This window comes from Triticum dicoccoides, chromosome 4A (genome assembly GCF_002162155.2).
Source record: "Triticum dicoccoides isolate Atlit2015 ecotype Zavitan chromosome 4A, WEW_v2.0, whole genome shotgun sequence".
Taxonomy (NCBI): domain Eukaryota; kingdom Viridiplantae; phylum Streptophyta; class Magnoliopsida; order Poales; family Poaceae; genus Triticum; species Triticum dicoccoides.
The window spans coordinates 418,803,098-418,817,625 of NC_041386.1; positions in this window are offsets into that span (position 1 = coordinate 418,803,098).

Here is a 14,528-nt window from a genome sequence, read left to right on the forward strand (position 1 = left end):
AAGAGTCTGTCCGTCGAGGAATCGGCGATGGAGTACCAACATGAGCTCTGGCGCAACCACTACTACGAGCACTACAACCTTGAGGGCGGCACCGACGACGAGGATGAGGACGCGGTCGACTTCAGCAAGGGGGACGCAGAGTCCACTTATGGCGGCATGTTGCCAGGACAAGTCATCGATGTCTATTGTCACACCGGCGATGCATAGGCCGGCGCGGCGACGGATTTGTTAAAATTACACAACGAGCGGATAACACCAGGGACCCAGCAGCTCGCCCAGTTGTTTTTTTAGTTTCAGAGACGGAGCTCAACTGCATGATGTGTGGGGGCTGTGGCCTGTCTAGCCAACGCTTACGCTTTTATTTAAGCACATGACGAGCCCAGTTGATATCTTTTTTCTTTTTGAAAATGGATAGCCCAGTTCATTTTTTTGGAGAACACCAAAACCGAGGCCTACTTGCTTTTATCAGCCGTGCCGGGCAGCAAATCTTTCAAGATGAAGAGGGAGGGATGTAAAGTAGTAAGAAATGGGCTTTCCCAGAAAATGGGCTATAAGTTGTAAGAAATGGGCTGCAAATTTTTAAACCAAAGCCAACTGGCAATTACATTAAAATATCATTTTTTCTGGATTTCTCTACTCTCTACTCTTATAAAAACCAAAGCCAACTAGCAATTACATTGAAAGATCGTCTTTTTCCCACAAGATAAACTACTCATACAAATGCATCTTCATGTTCCGTGCAACACATGGGCATCATGCTAGTTAAGATTTTAAATTTCATTATTTTTTTCCGGATAATAGCTATTTGAATTTTATTTGGATATAATTTTTTAAAAATTATTTTTAACGCGAATCGAAATTTCCTGATTAAAAGAGTTTGGACCCCACCAAAATATGAAAAATTTCCTTGAATTTTTTAGCAGTGCCGAGAATATATGGTCTGTAATGCTAATAAAAAGAATACTGGCTTCAAATATTCTTAAGAATTAGCAAATGGGCTGTAAATTATTGAAAATAATGGCTAATGGGCTGTATGTTGTTTTCCACAGATTTGGAGGCTGACTTCTGGACCTACTAGGTTGACGATGACGCTGTCCTAATTTTTTTGGACACGTACGCAAGGCTTTATCAACTTAGTCAACATAGAGCAGTGACTGTTGGATGTCCATCCAACGGCCGCCGTGCTTCTTCGATCTCTGATCTTCCTGCTCCAGCCACCCAAATCAGCACCGACGAGACTGCCTGCTCCCTCCCCCCGTGGCTGGTTGTGCTGCCGCTAGGCCATCCCTCTACACACCTGCACATCCTGTTACTTTCCGGTGACGCCAACCTCACCCCGCAGCCGAGCTGCCAGTGCTCGTACACCCCTCAACGTGGGCATCCGTTGCGGTGGCTTCGCCGGCTCCGGGTCATTCCCTTCATGGGCCTCGCCCTCGTCCAGCGCATTTGTGCTCTCAGCGCGGCAAGGTCAACATGGTCGACAAACAACAACCATCGGAAGAGGCTGACAGTAGGGGTCCACACAAGGAAATGCCTCCTTATTACGCGCAAAATAATGATTCCTCCACCTGACAGCTGGGACCCACCAGAAGGTCCTCTGTATTTCTTGAAAAAAAGCATTCCCCCGCTGTCAGCTCGGACGCACCAACTATATCTTCGCACACAAGGAAGTGCCTCCTTATTACGCACAAAAAAATGAATACTCCCCCTGCTAGCTGGGACCTACCATTGTGGGAGGCTGACTTGTGGGCCTACTAAAATGACGGGGATGGAGGGCTTTGTCAACTTAGTCAATATGAACGACTCTAGCTCCAGTGACCGTACGATGTCCATCCAACGGCCATAGTGCTTCTTCAACCTCTTGTCTTCTCGCTCTAGCCGCCCAAAGCAGCGCCGGTTGTGCCGCCTGCTCCTGCCTCCCGTGGATGACTGTGCTGCCGCGAAGGCCACACCGCCCCTACTACTCCCACCACTGGCCAGGCCATCCCTCCACTCACCCACATCCCCTGTTATTCTACGGTGACGACAGCCTGACACCGAAGCCGCACCAATGAACCCTCGTACTCCTCTCCGTGCGGGCATCCACTGCTGCATCTTCCCTAGCTCTGCGTCGTCCCCTTCCTTGGCCTCACCGTCGTCCACCGCCCTGGTGATCTCGGCGCGGCGTGGTCAACATGGTTAAGGAACGACTACCATCGGAAGAGTTGTATGTGGAGAGGTTGACAGCTAGGTCCACGGCCGCAGCAAGGAAGTGCCTCCTTATTACGCGGAAAATAGTGATTCCTCCACCTGACATCGGGGACCCACCAGACGGGCCATCGTATTTCATGAAAAAAAAAACGTTTCCCCCCGACCGTTGGGACCCACCAGCTACATCTTCGCATGCAAGGAAGTGCGTCTATATTACGGGCAAAAAGATGATTCGCCCCCCTGACTGCCGGGACCCACCAGCTACATCTTCGCACGCAAGGAAGTGCCTGACAGTCGGGACCCACCCGGCCAAAGCGTACGTAGCATTGTCATTCTGGTCGTGAACGTGTACGTACATCTAGTCGATCGGTCTTTCTGCAGGCTGCAGCGATGAACCATGGCCGTGTAAGGAAGGGCACGTGTGGTAGTAGAGGCGTGCACGTAGCATGTACACATACGTACAGCGGCCAGGGTGCAAGAAAGTAAATACGGCCACATATGTACACACGGGCGGGGTCTCGAACGCCTACTCGCTGTACATGGCTGTGGCTTGGTCAGAACGGAGGAACTCCGTCGTCATCGTGTTCATGGGGAGGCAACAGAATGCGTCATGTTCATCGGGAGGCAACGGAACGCGTGCTCTTCATCGGGAGCCAACCGGCTTGGACGGAATAGGCGATGGAAACGAGCCCTGTCGTACCGCAAAACGAAGGAAACAGCCTGGTGTTTGACCGGCCATGATGGAAACGGGATCCTATTCATCAGCACGGGTCTAGCGTACCGCAAAACAGAGGAAACGGACTTCTCTTGGACCTCCTACGGTCGAAACAGGGTCCTGTTGATCGGGAGGGGTGTGGCGTACCGCAAAACGGAGGAAATGGACTTGTGTTGGAGCTCTATGGTCGAAACGGGGGTCCTGTTCATTGGGAGGTGTGTGGCGTACCGCAAAACGGGACTCCACGATATACTGTTCATCTCCATTGTCAACCTCCTCCAGCCTCCACGGGCTACTGTTCATCCACCGTCGACCTCCTCCAGCCTCCATCTGCGACTGTTCATCCACGGGCTCCTGTTCATCCAGCCTCCACAGCGCGCTCCTCCACCGACTAATGTTCAACCAGCCCTCTCCAGGGGGTCCTGTTCAACCACCCCTCCACGGGTTACTGTTCATCTAGCCATCCACCGGCTACTGTTCAACCAGCCCTCTACCGGCTACTGTTCAACCAGCCCTCCACGGGGTCGTGTTCATCCAGCCCTCCACGGGTTACTGTTCATCTAGCCATCCACCGGGTACTGTTCAACCAGCCCTCCACGGGGTCGTGTTCATCCAGCCCTCCACGGGGTCCTGTTAATCAACCGGCTCGATCGATCGGGGTACTGTTCATCTAGCGGCAATGGCCTCTACTACCAAGGGTTCCTGTTCATCCAACCCCCGCCAGGAACTGTTCATCCAAACCCCCCAACAACGCTCACTATTCATCCAGAGGCAGCATCGATCGACTTCAGTTAGCAGCAGTAGAGAAGGAATTGCTCGATCAGGTTTAGTTAACAGCCATTGATCGATCGCTCGGGTTCAGTAACGCGTAGCCTGTAGTGCAATCGCTCGGGTTTAGTTAGAGCCCAACGCCTCGCTCAGGTTCAGTTAGAGCGCAACGCCTCGCACACACACGCGTATGTACGAGAGAAACGCGCATCGCTCGGCCCCCGACCAGCCACCGTAACCGGGAACTCCCCGATATTTTCCTTGCCCTCGCTTCTACCATGGTTTTTTCTGTCATGGACGGCCCAAAGAATGTCATGAAGCTGCATCTCCGGCCCGCCCAGGACGAAAAGCCGATTTTCTGTCATGATTTTTTGTCATAGAAGTTGGAGCCCACCACATCTATGATGATACCGGGTTTTGTCAGAATTATTGTCATAGAAGTGTCATAAGTATAACAGAAATTTTTTCGTTCGGCCCAAAATGTCATGGATGTGTCTTTTTTGTAGTGTGTAGATCCCGCACCCGGCATCGCGGGGAGAAGCAGCGACCCTCCCAACCCGGATTTGAGGAACCGGTAGAATCTCCGGTGGACCGGATCAGCGATCCTCCGAACGTCATCCTTGAGGAGATCATCTTGCTTCTCCCCACCAAGGATTGCTGCCGCACACAAGTCCTCTCAACTCAGTGGAGCCCTCTATGGCGCACCGCGCCCATCAATCTCGACTGTCGTCAGATATCTATCCTTCCTAAATTTCATCTCCTCAAAGCCATCGTCTCCTCTCACCAGCAGGGCCCTGTTGAACGCCTCTGCATCCCGACACGCTACCTGTTGTCCATACCCGACACGGTGGACGCTTGGCTGACATCCCCTGGATTCGAAAAACTCCAGTAGTTTGAGTTGTACCATTACCACAAAAGTTTCATACCACGAACATACTAAGAATTCGTGCCCACACCACCATTTTCCATCTCGCGCTTTTCCTCCTCTCTCCATACCGCCACCTTCGCTCGGTGCCATCTACCAGACGATCTGGTACAAATGCTTTGACTCCCACTGCTAAAAAAACTTTCGCTTGTGGTGGTTTATCTGTCGGAGGCCTCACTGCACAACACCATCCACTCCAATTGCCCTACCCTGGAGCGCTTGCTGATTGTTTTGGGAATAGAAATCCCTATCAGTTGTCTCCAAATAAAGTCACCTCACCTTAAAAGCATTGGAATTTGTTTTGAAGGACAACAGCTCATCATCAAAGATGCCCCTTCACTTGAAAGGTTGCTCCTTGATAATTGTTATAAACCTTCGCAAATAACTGTTATCTATGCGCCCAAACTGGAGACCTTGGGTGTAATTCGTGATCCGTTTAATGATCACAAAGAGTTGGTGTTTGGCTCCTCACTTCTTCAGGTACCGTATTGTCAGGACCCCGACTCAATGCCACATCGATCTAGCATGTAACACCTCATATCACTTTGCGGCCTCACGCACGGTATCCCCACGGGTGTCGCCTTACCTTTGCCCGGGACCGTTTGCGCCTTTTGGCACACGTATATGATGGTGTCGCTAGCATCCATATGATAAAGAGCCCGGGCTGACATGGCTAGTCGTAAACCCAAAGTGGCACTAACTTACAGGGACAGGCATCCATGACCCAGCATCGAACGTGTCGGTCATCAGCGAGTGAATCCAGGCTGTAGCACTGGGCTAACAGGACTCCGGCGAACCGGGCTGTAGCGGGCTAGCAGGACTCCGGTATTCATCGCGTGACATTTACCCGAAGGGACAGACACAGGATCGAAGAAGGACACATGCCGGCCTGCCTAAGTGTTCCGGAGCAGTAGCAAGCTACCAGGGCTCAGTGGAAGCACTAGGAGACATTTCCCGGTAAGAGAGGCTGCTAAGAATAAACAACTAGGTAGTCAGATCCCACACATAGCAATACACATTACACGTACGCATAACATGCAAGTATGTGTTGTACAACATGGCATCACAGCATAACTCAACAATCATATAGATAAAGGCTCAGAAGAGCCATCACAGCATTTATTGCAAACAGGGGTCACAAAACCCATCATACAGAGCATACAAGCAACAAGCGGAAGCATTACATGTCTGGGTACAGACATCTACAAATGAAAAAGGATGAAAGCCTGACTATCTACAACATCCGATCAAGATCGTAGCTGAGGTACTAGCTACTAGTCGAAGTCCACGAGAACACTAGTAAGACCGAAGTCTCCGCTGCAAAAGCATAAATAAAGCAACATGAGTACAAAGGTACTCAGCAAGACTTACATCAGATCCTATCATACATGCATCTGTATCAAGAGGTAATGTGGGGTTTAGTTGCAGCAAGCCAGCTTTGACTCTGTGGCTATCCTGTTCTACGACTACCAGAAACTCTGGAGGTGAAACAACGTACACGAGTCCACTAATCACCACACAATACACTACTATGGATTCATCCCCGTCTCCCTACGAGAAGGCCATCCATAGCACTCACACATGTCTTGAGCATTTTAGGGTATCCACTTCAAGTTGTCTATGTACCATGTAAGCATCCAAGAAGTCCATAACCGCGGACCCGGCTATTCGAATAGATCATGTTAACCCTGCAGGGGTGTACTTCTTCACACACGCTCTCGCCACTTACCGCCATGTACACGTCATGTATCTCGGCAACCTTCAAGCGGAAGCCTGGCGAGGGTGTCGGCCACGACCTGACTAACCACACAAGACTCTAACCCAGGTTTATCGCCTATTCGGGTTCCATCCGCAAGGAGATCCGGCCGGGGTGTCGCTCACGGCCCCAAACGATGTGTACAGGGTTCCCGAGCCCACCATCCGGGTGCCACTCGGTACACCAGGCCACGTGTGCCTAGTCTGTCCCAAGCCCACCCTGCCGGGTGCCACTTGGTAGAAAAATAGCACTACCTACAAACACCAGAAACTAGTTGCGATTCCTGGACAGAGATCAAGTCGGTTAATAAGTCGAGAGGGCTTGGAGCGCCCGGAGCCCAATGTGTGGTAGTATCGAGTCATTGGACAACATACATATAACTCGGTGCTTAAGGACGGTTCCAGTGAGACAACCCACCATGTACTCCTACATGGCCTCTCACCGCTACCTTTACCAAATCGTGTTCACACTCTTAACTCTCAGCATCAGAACATATCGTAACACTCCAATTCATTCCCAATGAATCAGACCTGACACAACTCTAAGCAATAGCAGGCATAGCATGGTAGGAACACATCAGTGGCTTCAATCAACTCCTACACATGCTAGTGGGTTTCAACTATTTACTATGGCAATGACAGGTCATGCAGAGGAATGGGTTCAACTACCGCAGCACAAAGTAGCAGATGAACCGTTGTTGTCCTAATGCAATAACTGAGAGCAGGAGCGAGAGAGTAGGGTTTTATCGAAATGAACAAGGGGGTTTGCTTGCCTGGTAAATCAACAAGGGAGGCACTGCTTCACAGACAGGTACTCTGGAACGTCTCCGGAGCAGGACCTATCGAGAAGGAACGGTGCCGGCAATCAATACACAATCATATGCAACAATATGATGCATGAACATGGCATGTAGATGTGATGCTGTTTGAGCTAATGCAACTAGTAAACATTTGGTTTGAAGTCCATTTGAACCAAAGGTTCAAATGCATTTCTAAATTAAGTCTCTTATATATGCCATAATGTGTTTTCTCATATTCAGCATGTATAAGTTGGTTTGTCATGCATGAAACTAGTACAGATGGAAAGATTGCATTTTTCTGATAATTTTTCATATATAAATTATTTTAATCTGAGCTACGGTTGAATTGATATGAATTTTTGAAGTTTAAAACAATTTTCTGGATTTTCTGAATTATTTTAAATCCAGAAATTATATATTGCGCCAGCATGATGTCAGCACGACGTCAGCGGTCAACTGCGGCTGGCTGGGGTCAAACCTGACATGTGGGACCCACACGTCAGTGACAGGGGGGGTTAAACAGGGTTAGTTTAATCCTAATTAAAAAGATTAGTGGCGCTGGGGCCCACTGTCAGTGTCACAGTTAGTTAACAGAGATAATTAGTTGCTAAACTAATCCTAAACTAGAATTAGCAGGGCCGGGCCCCACCTGTCATTGACCCACACGGGTCAAATCTGGGTCAACAGGGGGTCTAACCCGGTCAACTCGCCGGCGTTTAGCCGCCGGCGAGGCCCGAGACGGCGGAACGCCGCGGAAATCACCCACAGGGCTCCGTTCGAGGCGTGTTTAGGCTCTTTGAAGAGCTGGCGATGCGGCGCGTCGAGCAGTGCCCTCGGCCAGAGCTGGGGTGGCCGAGAACGACGTCGGCGACCACGTTTGCGGCCGCCGGAGTTCGGCTGTGTTCGGGGGCGCGGCTGCAGCGTGCAAACGCGCGAACTAAAACACTAGCGGGGCACTACGAGGTGCAGCGAGAGTTCTAGGTGCACTGGCGTGGCCAAAGGGTCGCCAGAGCAACGCCGGCGACTAGCTCGAGCGGAGGCGAGCTTCGGCCATGGCGGAACTGAGGCCTAGACGGCGTAATCGCGAGGAGGAGGAGAGGGGTTCGAAGCAGAGGCTCACGGGGAGGTCGATGGGCTGGTCGGCTTACTCGGGGAAGGCCGGAGCAGAGCAGGACGGCGAGGACGATCTCGGACGGCCGAGGTTGAAGATGAGGACGGTGCAGGCGCTGAGGTGCGTCCCCGGTTGCGTGGGGCATCGAGGAAGAAGACGGAGCCGAGGCGGTTCTCTTGGACACGCTGGCGCGACTAGGGAGGGCTGGTGGCCATGGCGACGGTGAGCGATGACGGCGGCAGCACTCGGGTGCGCTCGTGGAAGAGAGAACCAGGGAGGAGGGAGAGCGAGAGGGAGTGAGAGCGGTGCGGGGAAGCGCGTGGCGACGTTCCGGACGTCCAGGCGTCGAGGGGGAGGACATGCAGGCAGGTGCCGTGGCGGCACGGCGGTGCGCACGCGTCGGCCACACGCCCTGGCCTCCTGGCGGGAGGTGGAGGACGACTGGCGCTAGCCAGTCGGCTGGGCCGGCCAGCTGGGCCGCACAGTGCCAGGCCTCAGGTGAGCACAGGTAGGCATTTTTTTCTAATTTTGTTTTCTTTTCTACTTTTTTGGCATTTGTTTGGTTTAATAAAAATACTAAACCATTTTATTTGCTTATGCCAATTTTTGTAGGGGCTAATGGTATTATTCCAGAGATCCTCGACAAAAGGCACAATTTTTGGACATATATTAATATATATAACTAATATATTTCCAATGCAAATATTTATCGAATTAATCCAAATGGCCAAAATAAATATCCATGAGCTCCTAAAATATTGTTTTGATTTTTATCTCTGTCCAATATTTTCAGGGAGCAACATGAGCATTTTGTTGGACCCTTTTTGGAGAAATTTTTATTTGAGTCATTTTCAAAAATGATTCTGAGGGTTCCACCAATCCTCATTTCAAATTTAAATAAAATTTAAACATGATGCACAAATGACTAGCTAGTCTAGGTCATACCAGACTAGGGATGTGACACGTATATTATCATCTATACATTTGTAATCATAAGCTACATTTTTCATTTGTGCGCATAAGTTTTATATCATCTTGGAGTACACTTTGGGTACTAATATTATGTTATATGCTCAATGAAGAGTTCGTCCATGGATAGCCTATCAATGCTGCTGGATTCTGTCAAGATCTTATATATCGGAATGTATAGTTATGATCTGAACATAATTATTGGCTTGCTAGACTATATATATTGTACTAGAATTAACCGTTCAGTTGTTGTTCTTTCGACATACTCTTTTTTCAGACCTTAACTATTTTCAAATCTTCATGTCTACTTAGGTACTTCAAGTACATGGACAAAAACGTATAACCAATCGGTGGTGTAATAAGCACCCGGATTTTCTCATTTCTCATGACATTCATTTGAGGACAATAACGATGGAAGGATATGCATCCAACTAGGCAAACAAAAGCTTTGTCACATTCTTCCTGTTGAATGTGAGATTACTATTGTCCCTGAGGCTTAAGTTTTACCGCAAGAGATTTCTCCTGGACGGACACGTTGAAGAGAAAAAAAGAGGTTTCAGGTGGACAAATGGGCTTCTAAGCATGCTCGACTTCTATTTACCACAAGTTGTAGTCATCGTGCAATGAATTTTTATGCACAAGATATTGATTTTATGGATCAGACCGATCCATTTGTTTGTTACTATGAAAAAGAGTGGTTGGGTTAGATCTTACTGCCATGTTCAATCTGGGTTTTGTCTAAAAATTTGATGAACAATTAATCCTTGGGCTTTTTGTACCATTTGTAAGCTTGACTTGCAGGTTGTTGCCCTCGTACTCCCCTCCACCTGCCACTACACCGCCGCATCTTCCACAACTGCCGTTCCTTCCCGTCCAGACCTTGCTTTGGTTCGCTCGATGTGCCCGCCTCCGTCTGGCGTTGCCAACATGGTGAACAACCAAGAAGAATCAAGAGATGACTGTACGTGGAGAGCCTAACAGTAGGGACCCACCAGGTTCATTGCATTACGCAAGCAGGTGCCTCGTTATTACAAGGCATGACAAGTCATCAACGTCTCATCTCACACCAGCGAAGCTTAGGCCGGTGCGGCGGCGGATTTGTTAAAATTACACAATGAGCAGATAACACCAGGACCCACCAGCTCGCCCAGTTTTTTTAGTTTCAAAGACGGAGCTCAACTGCGCGCTGTGCGGGGGCTGTGGCCTATCTGGCCCACGCTTATGCTTTTATTTAAGCACATGACGAGCCCCATTTGATATCTTTTTCCTATCTGAAAATGGCTAGCCCATTTCTTTTTTTGGAGAACACCAAAACCGAGGCCTACTTGCTTTTCTCAGCCGTGCTGGGCAGCAAATCTTTCAAGACGTGGAGGGAGGGATGTAAAGTAGTAAGAAATGGGCTTCCCCAGAAAATGGGCTATAAGTTGTAAGAAATGAGCTGTAAATTTTTAAACCAAAGCCAACCGGCAATTACATTAAAATATCATTTTTTTCTGGATTTCTCTACTCTCTACTCTTATAAAAACCAAAGCCAACTGGCAATGACATTGAAAGATCATCTTTTCTCCCACAAGATAAACTACTCATACAAATGCATCTTCATGTTCAGTGCAACGCACGGGCATCTTGCTAGTTAAGATTTTAATTTTCACACTTTTTTTGCGGAGAATTGTTTTTTGAATTTTATTTTGATATAATTTTTTTAAAATTATTTTTAACGTGACTCGAAATTTCGTGATTAAAAGAGTTCGGACCCCACCGAAATATGAAAATTTTCGTTGTATTTTTTTAGCAATGCCCAGAATATATGGTCTGTAATGCTAATAAGAAGAATATGGGCATCGAATATCCTTAAGAATTAGCAAATGGGCTGTAAAATATTGAAAATAATGGCTAATGGGTTGTATGTTGTTTTCCATAGATTTGGAGGCTGACTTCTGGGCCTACTAGGTTGACGATGACGCTGTCCTAAATTTTTTTGACGCGTACGCAAGGCTTTGTCAACTTAGTCAACATAGAGCAGTGAGTGTTGGATGTCCATCCAACGGCCGCTGTGCTTCTTCAATCTCTGATCTTCCTGCTCCAGCCGCCCAAACCAGCGCCGGCGGGATTGCCTGCTCCCTCCTCCCGTTGCTGGCTGTGCTGCCGCCAGGCCATCCCTCTACCCACGTGCACATCCTGTTATTTTCCTGTGACGTTAGCCTCACCCTGCAACCGACCAGTCCGCACTCGTACACCCCTCAGCATGGGCATCCGCTACGGTGGCTTCGCCGGCTCCGTGCCATTCCCTTCCTGGGCTCTCGGCATGGCGAGGTCAACATGGTTAACAAACAACAACCATCAGAAGAGGCTGATAGTAGGAGTCCACACAACGAAATGCCTCCTTATTACGCGCAAAATAATGATTCCTCCACCTGACAGCTGGGACCCATCGGAAGGTGAGGGAGTCCTGGGTTAAGGGGTCCTCGGGCATCCGGCCTGTTAGCCATGGGCCGGACTGATGGGCTGTGAAGACACGAAGACCGAAGATTGCACCCGTGTTCGGATGGGACTCTCCTTGGCGTGGAAGGCAAGCTTGGCGGCCAAATATGTAGATTCCTTTCTTTGTAAGCGACCTTGTGTAACCCTAGATCACTCCTGTGTCTACATAAACCGGAGAGCTAGGTCCTTAGATGGGCCGAATACTCATTACCATAGCCATACCAGCTAGACCTCTAGGGTTTAGCCATTACAATCTCGAGGTAGATCAACTCTTGTAATACTCGTACTCATCAATATCAATCAAGCAGGACGTAGCGTATTACCTCCATAGGGAGGGCCCGAACCTGGGTAAAACATCGTGTCCCTTGTCTCCTGTTACCATCGACCTTAGACGCACAGTTCGGGACCCCCAACCCGAGATCCGCCGGTTTTGGCACCGACATTGGTGCTTTCATTGAGAGTTCCACTGTGCCGTCGAAAACAGGATCAATGAGTCGCCTCATCCTTAAAGAAAATATCACTACTGGAGGAGAACTGGCCCCAGGCTAAACCCTCCGGTTGGGCAGCTTTACCATGATCGCCCGTTCGGCCGTTAAGCCGACAATGACCTCTCGGGCCATCGAAAATCCTCTTCGTATCGACCCCAAACACTCCAAGCAGACGGATCCGGCAGAGTTTTTGTCTTTAAACGAGCTCCTTGATCGTATTACCACCCTGCGAATCGCCACAGATTACGACCGGATTGGGCTCATACCCAACCAAAGAGAAATCAAATCTCCACCAATCAGCCACCAGATAGCGGTAGTCGAGGAGCAAGACGTCGACTCTTCCCCGATACTGAAGACGGACAACATCCAGATTACCGACCCTGCAGAGCCGGATACCCACCCGCAAAAGGAGGTGACCGGCCTTCCGAACATAGAATCGGATGGCGGGCAAAGGCAACTAGAAGATACTCCGGAGCCTGGACTGTTAAGTCTGGAAAAACTTCAGACTCCGGATCATCGATCGGGTCAGGGTCCAGATCCAATTCCACCCACCCACCCAGACATAAGCGCTCTCACGAGCATACAACATCAGTCTCAGGAAACAATCCACCACTTCTAGGCCAGATTCCTCGTTGTCAAGGACAAGGTTAAAGATTCCCGTGACGAGGATGCGATATCAGCGTTCCACAAAAATTGCACGAATGAAGGAATCCTCAACACCATTAATCGGTGCCGCATACTACACTTCACTGACTTGGCAACTATCATACAGAAGTATAGAGCAATGGAAAGCGCCTGGAGGGATCAGGCAGCTTGTTGGGAGCCATCGGTCCCAACTCAACCACTGGTCCAGGCGAAAAGGGCACATCCCCATGACGCGACCAGTCCAATAGCCAAGAAATATAAACCCATCATGCGGCGCGGAACTGTTCTGGAGGGATGGCTCGATGGCCCATGCAAAATACACACAACACCGGATAACATACCAACCCACAGCCTTAGAGCATGTTGGATACTCCGGCAGGTAGCCAAAAGCGGCGAGGACATCCTTACCAAAAACACCCCAGAGCAACACCCTCCAGAAGACAACAACCCCTGAGTACTGACGGTCTTTGAGACATTCGCTTCAAACAAAAAGCACAAAAGGGCACTTCACGGCCTCGCCGAAGTCTGTCAAATTGCCGCAGTAAACCCTTGGAACAACACGGCTATAACCATTAATGCCGGTGATGAACCAAAATACAGGACAGTCCGAGCAATACCCGCTTTAGTCCTCAGTCCTATCGTTGACAGCTTTTGACTTACCAAGGTCCTCATGGACGGTAGCAGCAGACTAAACCTCATCTATGAGGATACACTCCACAAAATGGAAATAGACAGGAGCTGCATCAAGCAAAGTAGCACGACCTTCCAAGGAATCATTCCCAGTCGGGAGGCGCGGTGTGCAGGAAAAATCACACTTGACGTGGTATTCGGCACGCCGGAGAATTATCGGTCTGAAGAAATCACCTTCCAAGTGGCTCCTTTCAGCAGCGGATACCACACCCTGTTGGGGCGGGATGCTTTTACACGCTTCCAAGCTATACCTCATTACGGGTATATGAAGCTCAAAATGCCTGGACCAAACGACAAAATCATTCATGCCAGTGATCCGGACATAACACTCCACGCTGAAAACAAAACCACATCCCTGGCCCTTGAGGCATTATCTGAAGCCCTCGCGGCCGAAGAATTAACCGCACTGCGCTCCATGGTGGATAGGGATGATGTGATCTTAGACAAACTACCCAAATCCACCTCCTTCAAACCGGTAGAAGAAATAGTCAAATTCCAAGTCCACCCAACAGACCCCAAGAAGACAACATCTATTGGAGGACAACTAGATCCAACAGTCGACGCCGCACCAAGGGATTTCCTTCGTCGCAAGAATTAAAGCAACGAGGACAAGTGCTAGGATAGGATCCGGAAGGATGGCATGCCTATTCAGCAACGTGCAGAAAGCATGGCTTCACGCAAGAATCTTGATGAACCAGGTATGTCTTCTACTAAAAACTGAGATATATTCGCCTGGCACCCTTCTGACATGCCTGGAATCCCACGTGAGCCGGCCGAACATAGCCTTAATATCTTAAAGGGATACAAACCAATCAAACAAGCATTGTGGTGCTTTTCCGAGCCCAAACGCCAAGCTATGGGGGAGGAGCTGGCCAAGCTAATTGAGGCCGGATTCATCAGAGAAATAAAACATCCGGACTGGCCGGCAAACCTGGTGATGGTACCAAAGAAGGAAAAATCCTGGCGGTTGTGCGTCGATTTTAAAGACCTC